Source organism: Paroedura picta, chromosome 7 (genome assembly GCF_049243985.1).
Source record: "Paroedura picta isolate Pp20150507F chromosome 7, Ppicta_v3.0, whole genome shotgun sequence".
NCBI classification, from domain to species: domain Eukaryota; kingdom Metazoa; phylum Chordata; class Lepidosauria; order Squamata; family Gekkonidae; genus Paroedura; species Paroedura picta.
In genome coordinates, this window is record NC_135375.1 from 99,188,193 (window position 1) to 99,196,602 (window position 8,410).

The 8,410-nt window shown below is 42.8% G+C and overlaps 1 protein-coding gene across 1 annotated transcript in view; it reads left to right on the forward strand.

The window, feature by feature from the left end:
• The first annotated feature begins 7,926 nt into the window (after positions 1 to 7,926).
• The window catches only part of WRN (WRN RecQ like helicase), a 108,787-nt gene continuing 108,303 nt past the window's right edge, over positions 7,927 to 8,410 (forward strand). Inside the window, exon 1 of the mRNA XM_077345640.1 lies at positions 7,927 to 7,978. The gene's annotated coding sequence lies outside the window, so the exon portion shown is untranslated. The remainder of the gene's footprint in view (positions 7,979 to 8,410) is intronic.

An 8,410-nucleotide genomic window follows, 5' to 3' on the forward strand; every position in this document is an offset into this window, starting at 1 on the left:
TGGTGGTGCTATATGGTTGTACTCGTGTGGATGAATGTAATGTCTGCTGGTACAACAGGTCTGTGCATTTGCTTGTGTATGCATATATGCTTTGTTCCATGATGTTTAGAAGCATGCACTGAATGGGAGAAAATTCTCAGAACTGGGAATCTGACAACATTAATACGTAAGGATATCGGAGTCTAATTGTTGTGGGGCAGCCAGGACTCAGTGATCTGTGAGGGCTCCTCAGGGGAGGAAGGGGGGCAGTCTAGCCAGGCCACAGCAGCAGAAGCTGACAAACAAGAGATGTAAGCTTTCCAAGATTTACTTCTGAGAGCTTGCAGAGAGTCACCTCCCCCTCACCTTTGATCCAGCAGATAAAATCTTGCTGCCTGCACTCCAGGATCACCTGTTCCATTAGAAAAGTGAAGACACAGGTTCAGAGTAGAGGTGCAGGTTAAAAGGAGAAGTGTTTACCTTACAGCTAGGCATCAGTTACCTGATGAGAGTGGGGACAAGTCATTGCAGGATGAGGTCAGAGCAGCTGGCATTGAACTATAAAACTTCTTGAGGGCTGCTGAGGGGTGTGGAACCAATGTAGCTATACAATGATATTTTCTTGTCTGCCAACTGTGATCTCCTGGACTAGACCTTTGCTTGATTGATTTCTGGACTCCTGATCCTCAGACTCGAAAAAATCTCACTTCTTTTAATCTCCTTTGGCTTTGTTTGTTTGGAAAACCTGGCCAGCCATTATACTAGTTCCAAATGAGAGGTAGAATTCGATCTGACCTCCAGATGATAAAGCGCACTTCCTCTGGAGAAAATGGATACTCTGGGGGGTAGACTGTATGGCATTGTACTCTCCCTCTCTTTCCACAGGCTTCACACCTACATTTTCAGGAGTTTTGCAACTTGGAGATAGCAACTCTAGGTATCATGGATTGTAGCAAAACTTTATTTGCAATGATTTAAAACAAAACTAAAAGAAGAGGCTAGATGTAAAAAAAACAAAAACAAAACAAATCCAGCAGATCTGCAAGGTTCTTAACACCTTGACCGAGGGTTAGTGCCTTTGGACTTCGGGTATATATGAAACATCATTCTGACATCAGTCACTTTTGTATTTATGAACTGTGTACATGTTCTTTTTAAATGGCATATTCTCCCCTGCCCCAGAACTGCACATTTAGGATTGGATCCGGCGCTGCATTTCTGTGGGTTTATGGATGTCCAGGGAGCACGTCTGCGGCTTCCCACTCCCACAGTGGACCCAAATGCCCCCTGAAATAATTATCTGAGATGAGAGGAGACCCGTCCTGCCAGGAACAGGATTGTTGCAGGAGGGAAAACCATACAACAGGCAGAAGCCTGCAGAAATGACTGGTTACACTTTGGGGGAAACAGCTTGGGAAGAAGACACACTGAACCACAGGTGAAGAGTTTGAGCAGGAATGGTCTTCTGGCCTTATAATTACAATTCATGGGTGAGGTTGCATTTTGTTCAGAGGTTATGGGTGACTTTTAAAACTATGAGTGAATGCACATGTTTCAGGAATCTTCAGTTTTCACCCTGGTCTCTAAAAGTTAAATTTCTCAGTGGCAGACAAATGCATCTTGACTTAGTGACACATGTCCATCAAATGCCAGTGTGCATCTATCAATATCCATCGCTCGCTATCCAAATATGTATAGGAACTTGAGCCCCTGTATTCTAAAAGTTAACAAATAGAAAAAATGAAAAGGGGGAGAAGAGACTAGGTAGGGCTGCCAGCTCTGGGTTGGAAAATACCTGGAGATTTTTAGGATAGAGACTGGAAAGAGTGGGATTTGGGACCTCAGTAGGGGCATGATGTCATAGAGCAGGGGTGGTCAAACTGTGGCTGTCCTCTGATGTCCATGGACTGCAATTCATCTTGGGAAAGTGTGGCATTGTTGTGTAGTCATACTCATTCATGTATTAATTCAGTATTATATTTGTCCAATACTTTTGCACTAAGTGGCACATTGTCAATGGATGCCTCCCACTGAATTTGGTTCCCACAGCTGCAGATCTTTTTGTAAGCAGACTCTTATCTGGAAAGCCAGTCTTGATTCCTCCACATGCAGCCAGCTGGGTGACCTTGGGCCAGTCACAGTTCTCTTGGAGCTGTCCTTGAAAGGAGCAGTGACTTCTAATCTAAAAAATCTGGTTAGATATTCTACTCCTCCACATGCAGCCAGCAGGATGACCTTATCACAGAGCAGCTTCTCTCAGAGCTCTTTTAGCCTCAACTACTTCTGTTGTGAGGAAGAGGAGACAATTATAAGCCATTTTGTGGTCTCAAAGTCTCAAGTTGATCAAGTTGCTTTGAAGTCTTCAGGTAGTGAAAAGTGGGGTAGAAAAAACAACTCTTCTTTTTCTTCTTCTTTAGAGCAGTTTGCTTAGAGCTCTCTGAGCCCTAGCTATCTTACAAGATGTCTGTTGTGAGGAGAGGATGGGAAAGGTATTTGTAAGCCACTTTAAGACTCCTTCAGGTAGTGAAAATCAGGGTATAAAAACTCTTCAGACCTGTTCTATTGGAGCTCTGTCAGACCCACATAACGTACAGGATGTCTGTTGTGGAGAGATTAATGGAAGGTACCTTTGGGCCTAGGGATTATATGAAATATGGCTACCCATCTTTTCTTTAAAATCTATCCCTTGTAAACACAAATTTCCATCTTGTAGATCTTGTCCACCCATGGCCAGAAAGAGGCCTCTAGATATTCATACCTGTAGTGGTCCCCAACCACTGGGTGGCCGTGAAGGCCCTGGCACCGGGCCGCGGCTCCCTCTCCCCGCCTTCCCCGCAGTAAAAAACTTCCCAGGCTGCAAGCTTGCGGCCCGGGAAGCTTCTTACTGCGGGAGGGGGGGAGAGGGAAGCAGGGCCACGCAGGCGCATTGCGCATGCGCTGCGAAAATAATGCATTCATGGCACTTTCGCACATGCACGCATGCGTGAAAGTGCCATGCATGCATGATTTCGGCCATGCACACGCAATGCGCGTGCACGGCCACACATGCACGGCATGCACAGCCGGGCAATTGCCCTCCCTGCTGCTTCCGGTCCCCAGCCTCAAAAAGGTTGGGGACCACTGCATACCTGGATGTTACGTGTGGCAGGGCCCCCTGCCTCACTGACAGGCACACTGTCTTCTATAACCAGTGGCACCCCACAATAGTCTAGGGTCAGCCAAGCCAGGCCAGACCGCATCTTAGATATCTTGCTCAAACTCTGTTTGGGTCAGTTTATTTCCAGTACTGACCCTTCCCCATATAGTGAGCGGCACAGCATGCCTGGACCTTGGACAGTGGAGGCGCTTGTGAAAGGGAACTGGCTGCCTGGCTTGATTGACAGGCGGAAGAGAGTTGCATGTAAAGCGCATTGCTCTCTTCTGCCATTTCAAGCAGCACTTGGAGTGTAAGAAGTGTGAGAAGGCAGCAGATGAAAGTGAGAGAGCCAGGTGAGGAATGGCTGGAGGCACAATAATTTTTGCACTAGACAATTTTGCTGCCGTATCACCATCATTTTCAGTGTGCAGAAAGGCCCTTATTTACTGTGCTCAATATGACACTTCTATGATTGGGCAAAACTCTGCTATTTTAACCAAACATCCCAATAAATTACTCTGTCACTGTGAGCCTGAACTAGATATCAACTCTCTGGGGAGTTTCAGCTTGTGGCAGCCTTTCTCATTTTCATGTGTGTTGTGATCAGCGTGATCCATTCAGGAGTTCCATCTGTTCTAGTTTGATTTTTTTTTTTGCATGTGTATGTGTGTGCGACTTTTCTTGCACATGCAACAAAGAGAGCATTTCAGCAGCTTCATCCACACTGCCTTCTTTACAAAAGAACAGCCTGATTTACTATTATGTAAAGCACAGGAGTTGAAGCATAAATGATAATTTATCGGCCCTTTATTGGCTTTGGTATTGAAGACAGAGACAGGATCCCAGTTCATGTTGGAGAAAGAAGCAGAGATCAGACGAGAGAGAGAGAGAGAGAGATGTGCACTAGCAAGCAACAGGCATCTTTGCTATCGAGATACAATTACAAAAAAAATCACACTAGCCTGCCCTTTCTGGGAGGGTTTTGCCTGGCTAGCGGTTGCTGGAAGTCACCAGTGTGGAGAACTTAGTTCAAATTACAGAGCCGAGGCGTTGTGGCATATACATTTGGTTTTCCCGAAGAAGTTGTGGGAGAAACCAGCTTTATTAGGATTATTTTTTGGGGGGGGAGACAGGGATGACCTAAGAAAGCGCTGGGATCTTTACAGAGTTGAGAATAAAAACATGAGAATAAAAACACGTTTACATCGGGTGGTGCAAGTAGATTTTGAGAATAATATGAAAGCCCTCCCTGTAAATTGCTCTGTAAAGCACAGAAAATTGCTGGTGGTTTTACAGCAAACAAGATTACCAGATGTCCTCTTTTTTTAGAGTAGAAAGATCTTGTGCTACCCAGCCTCTTGCAGTATATATACTGTTTAATTGTTTATTGATCAATGTTTTAGTGTAGTGGTATGCTGCAAACCACCCTAAGCCAGTATCCGGTAGGGACGGTTATATAAATCCCAGCAATAAATAAATATAATTTTACACAAACAAAAGAACACACACTGATCTATCAAGGTCAGTATTGCCCATTTTGCCCTGACCCAGATATTCCAGGATAGCATGAACTCTCAGATCTCTGATGCTAAGCACGATTTGGATGGGAGACCCACAAGGATATCCAGGGTTGTGACCCAGAGGCAGGCCACAGCAAAACCAAATCACACAAGTGCCTGACCTAGTCTGATGCGCTTTATAATCAAACACTGAAACATGTATGCTGAAAACTGAACATAGAACCCATAGTGTAACCAGGGGTAGTCAAACTGCTGGCAGGGGCTTGTGGGAATTGTAGTCCATGGACATCTGGACGGCCACAGTTTGACTACCCCTGTATGCTATTATGTTATGATGACTGAATGTGCCATTTGTTGTATTGGTATGAATAGGAAAATATGTGGACGCCATCAGCTGTTTTGACTGCCCCCCAAAACGCAGTAAGTATTCTGTTACAGCGATGTAACAAGAGAAATCTATATCTGACTAAGGCTGTCATTAAAGATCACAATTACTTTTTAGATTCATTGTCACAAGTGTAAATATGGCAGTTAACAGTTCAGTTATACTGTGAAACATATCAAAAGAGGAGGGTATTGTCAAATAAAATTCAAAATCAATAAACAATTTCACACTATCAGCTGATCATTCTTTTTGACTCATGAGTTAAACAAAGAGACACACAGAATGTACTTACAAGGAAAGGGAGATTATGAATGTAAGAGACAGGTGGGGTGAAATTCTCAAGAACATTAATTTCCAAGAGCAGCTATCATGAACGAAAGACATTCCATGACACGCTTGTACAGAGGCCATTTTCAAACTGACTTTTGTATTCTATAATAGTAACTGGATATTTTTTGCCATTTCAGACAGTAACTGGCTCCTAATTTATTTACCTGTTCATACAAACCTGCTTGCATCGGGTTAATAACTCAAATGAGTTCCACAGGACTAGCAAGATGGAGGTCTTCTGCCAGGCATTTAGTTGAGGCCGGGCCACAAGGAACAGCTTGGTGCCTCTCCCCCACATAATGCGCAAGATGAGATGTATCTCTGATTTGGCTTAGAAGCAGCTGACTGCTGCTCTTGATGGTTTTAAAGGTTTTATTTACTGTTGGTTTTATTTACTGTTTATCGTATTATTGTTTTACGATTGTTGTACACTGCCCTGAGATGGCTGTGCTGAGAGGGGCAGTTCTATAAGCTAATAAATCAAAACAAAGCATGGCTAAGCTTCTTTTGAGGGAAGCTGCTTTCTTCTACCCCTTCGTTGCGCTTCTGAGTCGTTGTGGTGCGCTGTTTAAAATGTCCATAGTGTTTCTTACAATTCTACTTCCCTCCTGCCCTTTTTTGCCATGTGATCTTCTGTGGAACTTTTTTTAACATTCTAAGTTGAGCGCTATAGCAATAGACCAATATAGCACTTCACTTTTATAGCAGCACCACTAAGATGACTCCACTTAGTCAATGATTATGACTTATTAACAGAATGAAATTTGTTGTATGAAACTCTCATCCCTGTATCACTTTACTCAAAATTGGGCCAGCAATAAATAACATCCAGTTTAGAATAATGGGGAAATCGTACGAGTTCAAAAAGGAGAGTGTGGCTCCTGGTGTAGGCAGACACAGGAATGCATGCACCTGAGCTGTGTTAAAATGTATCTAGGCAACCACCTCCTTATTCCCCCATGTCCTGAATCTCCATCTGTTTACCTCACAGTCCCTTAGAAGGGGTCAGAAACAAAGGAGAAATGTGTGATCTGTGTCCATTAATTTTTTTCAATACAAATCTCCTCCTCTTTCGTATCTGCTTGCCGTTCAGAGGCAGGGAAGAGTTGTTCAGTGTGAAATATCTGATGACAGCATCATGGGTTGGAAAAGAGCTTTACGTTTTTTTCCATTCCCGAAATGTTCGCTTTACAAACACTTGTCTCCTAGACTAGTTCCAGGACGGGAAATGACTCCACTATGAGAAAAAGAGCACAGAAAAGTTATAGCAGCGGGTGGGTGAAAAGTTCACATTAGTCCCCCCCTGCTCCGCCTGCTATTTTGTTGCTTGAAATTGCCTCCACCAATCACTTTCCATCTGTTCAGGGTGACTCACACTCTAAGGTTGGGTTTCCAGCTGTATCTCAGTTCAGGTAAATATTCAGTTACTCAATCTGTGCTGCTTCGTTCTCTGTCCTACGAAATCTTGGCTGGAGAAACCCAAGATGGCATCATTTACACATAGCCTGCTTTTACAGGGAAATTTGCATTCATATCTTTTTTTCTCATTAACTCTTGACATGAACCATCAAAATGTGTTAATTCAAAACAAGCCATTATCGATGCGTCGCATGTGAGAACTCATCCCTGAAAACACTTCATCTGAGTTGAGATTAATGTGTTCTGCCTTCATTTGTCTTCAGAAAGGCACACGTCTGAGATCAGAAGGGGAGGGGGGAAAGATATCTGGGAGTGACATATTTAGCAGTAGGTTGGATTGGAAACCATAATGAGGGTATTGTTAACTGGCATATGATCTGCAGGTTGTCACAGATCTAGCAAGGAATATACAAAGGCTGATGCTGACTTTGATGGACAGAAAGTACTTTTGTTCCACCAGGCCTAAGGTTGAATCCAGATATTATGAGATGCTGGCCTCCTCACTGGAAACATACACCAACAGGAACCCCTCCTAACCCCTGATTAATCCCCACAGGGAGATGAATAAAGGAGATGGTTTTATGTAGCTGTTTTATTATTGTATTTAACTTTGTATTATTCTAAAAAGTTGTTAACTGCCCCAACCTAAGACCGAGGGGGTGGTATATAAATATTGATTTCTGCAGGGCCAGAGCCAGCTGAGTACCAGAAGATAATTTTCAACGTTGCGTAAATAATAAGTAGATCCAGATTAATATGGGAGGCTGAAAAAATGTGTAGTTTGTAAGCGATTGGGTATGCGTTGGTAGATACTTGCAATAAATGAGCTCTCTCTCACTCAGGAACAAGGAGTACTTCAATATGTTGAGAACAAGCCAGCCAGGAACAATGAAAGATGAAGCGTACTGGTTGAAGGCCAAGAGATAATTTATATTTATGAGATAGTTGTAATCACTAGTGATGATATACCTAGCTTTGCTTGGAAATCACAATAGAACATTTGTGTGATTATAGTGGATACATGAGCATGGATGGATCTTGTATGTCATTCCAAAACCATGAGATATGACTATGAGGGCTAGCAGGTGAGAGAATTAGCCATTATTCAGGAAAATTCTAGAACCATATGAGTTTTCTGAAGTGATTTGGATTGTCCTTTTCATTGATGAAGCTTCTTACCTTATGAAGCTGTTTATACCCATATAGAGGGTAAGTCAGTTTAATCAACATGTTGTGTTGGGTGTTTGTTTTTTTTAAATTAGTTGTTGTAGTTGTGAGATAGTAAAAGAAAAAAAGGAAGCAAGGACTCTCTAAAAGTATTTACATGTGTACTAAGTCTCAGGTCAAATTAAAACTCTTATGGGTGTTCCCTCTAGCAGGAAGAGTAGGACTCCAAGGTGGGTGAAATAGCAAGGAACTCTAAGAGCATTCTTACATCCAGAACAAGCCCGACAGGAGTTTTCAGAACAATGTACATAGCAAACAATTGTACTGCCACGTGCATCTTCAAGTATGAAGCCAGACAGTGAGTTAGTCAACTAGACAGGATACCAGGATACCGGTGACTTCATTTCTGTGAAAAAAATTCAGGGGTATGTGCATGAAAACCTCCCACCCATTCAAAGATAGAAAGAATTTTGT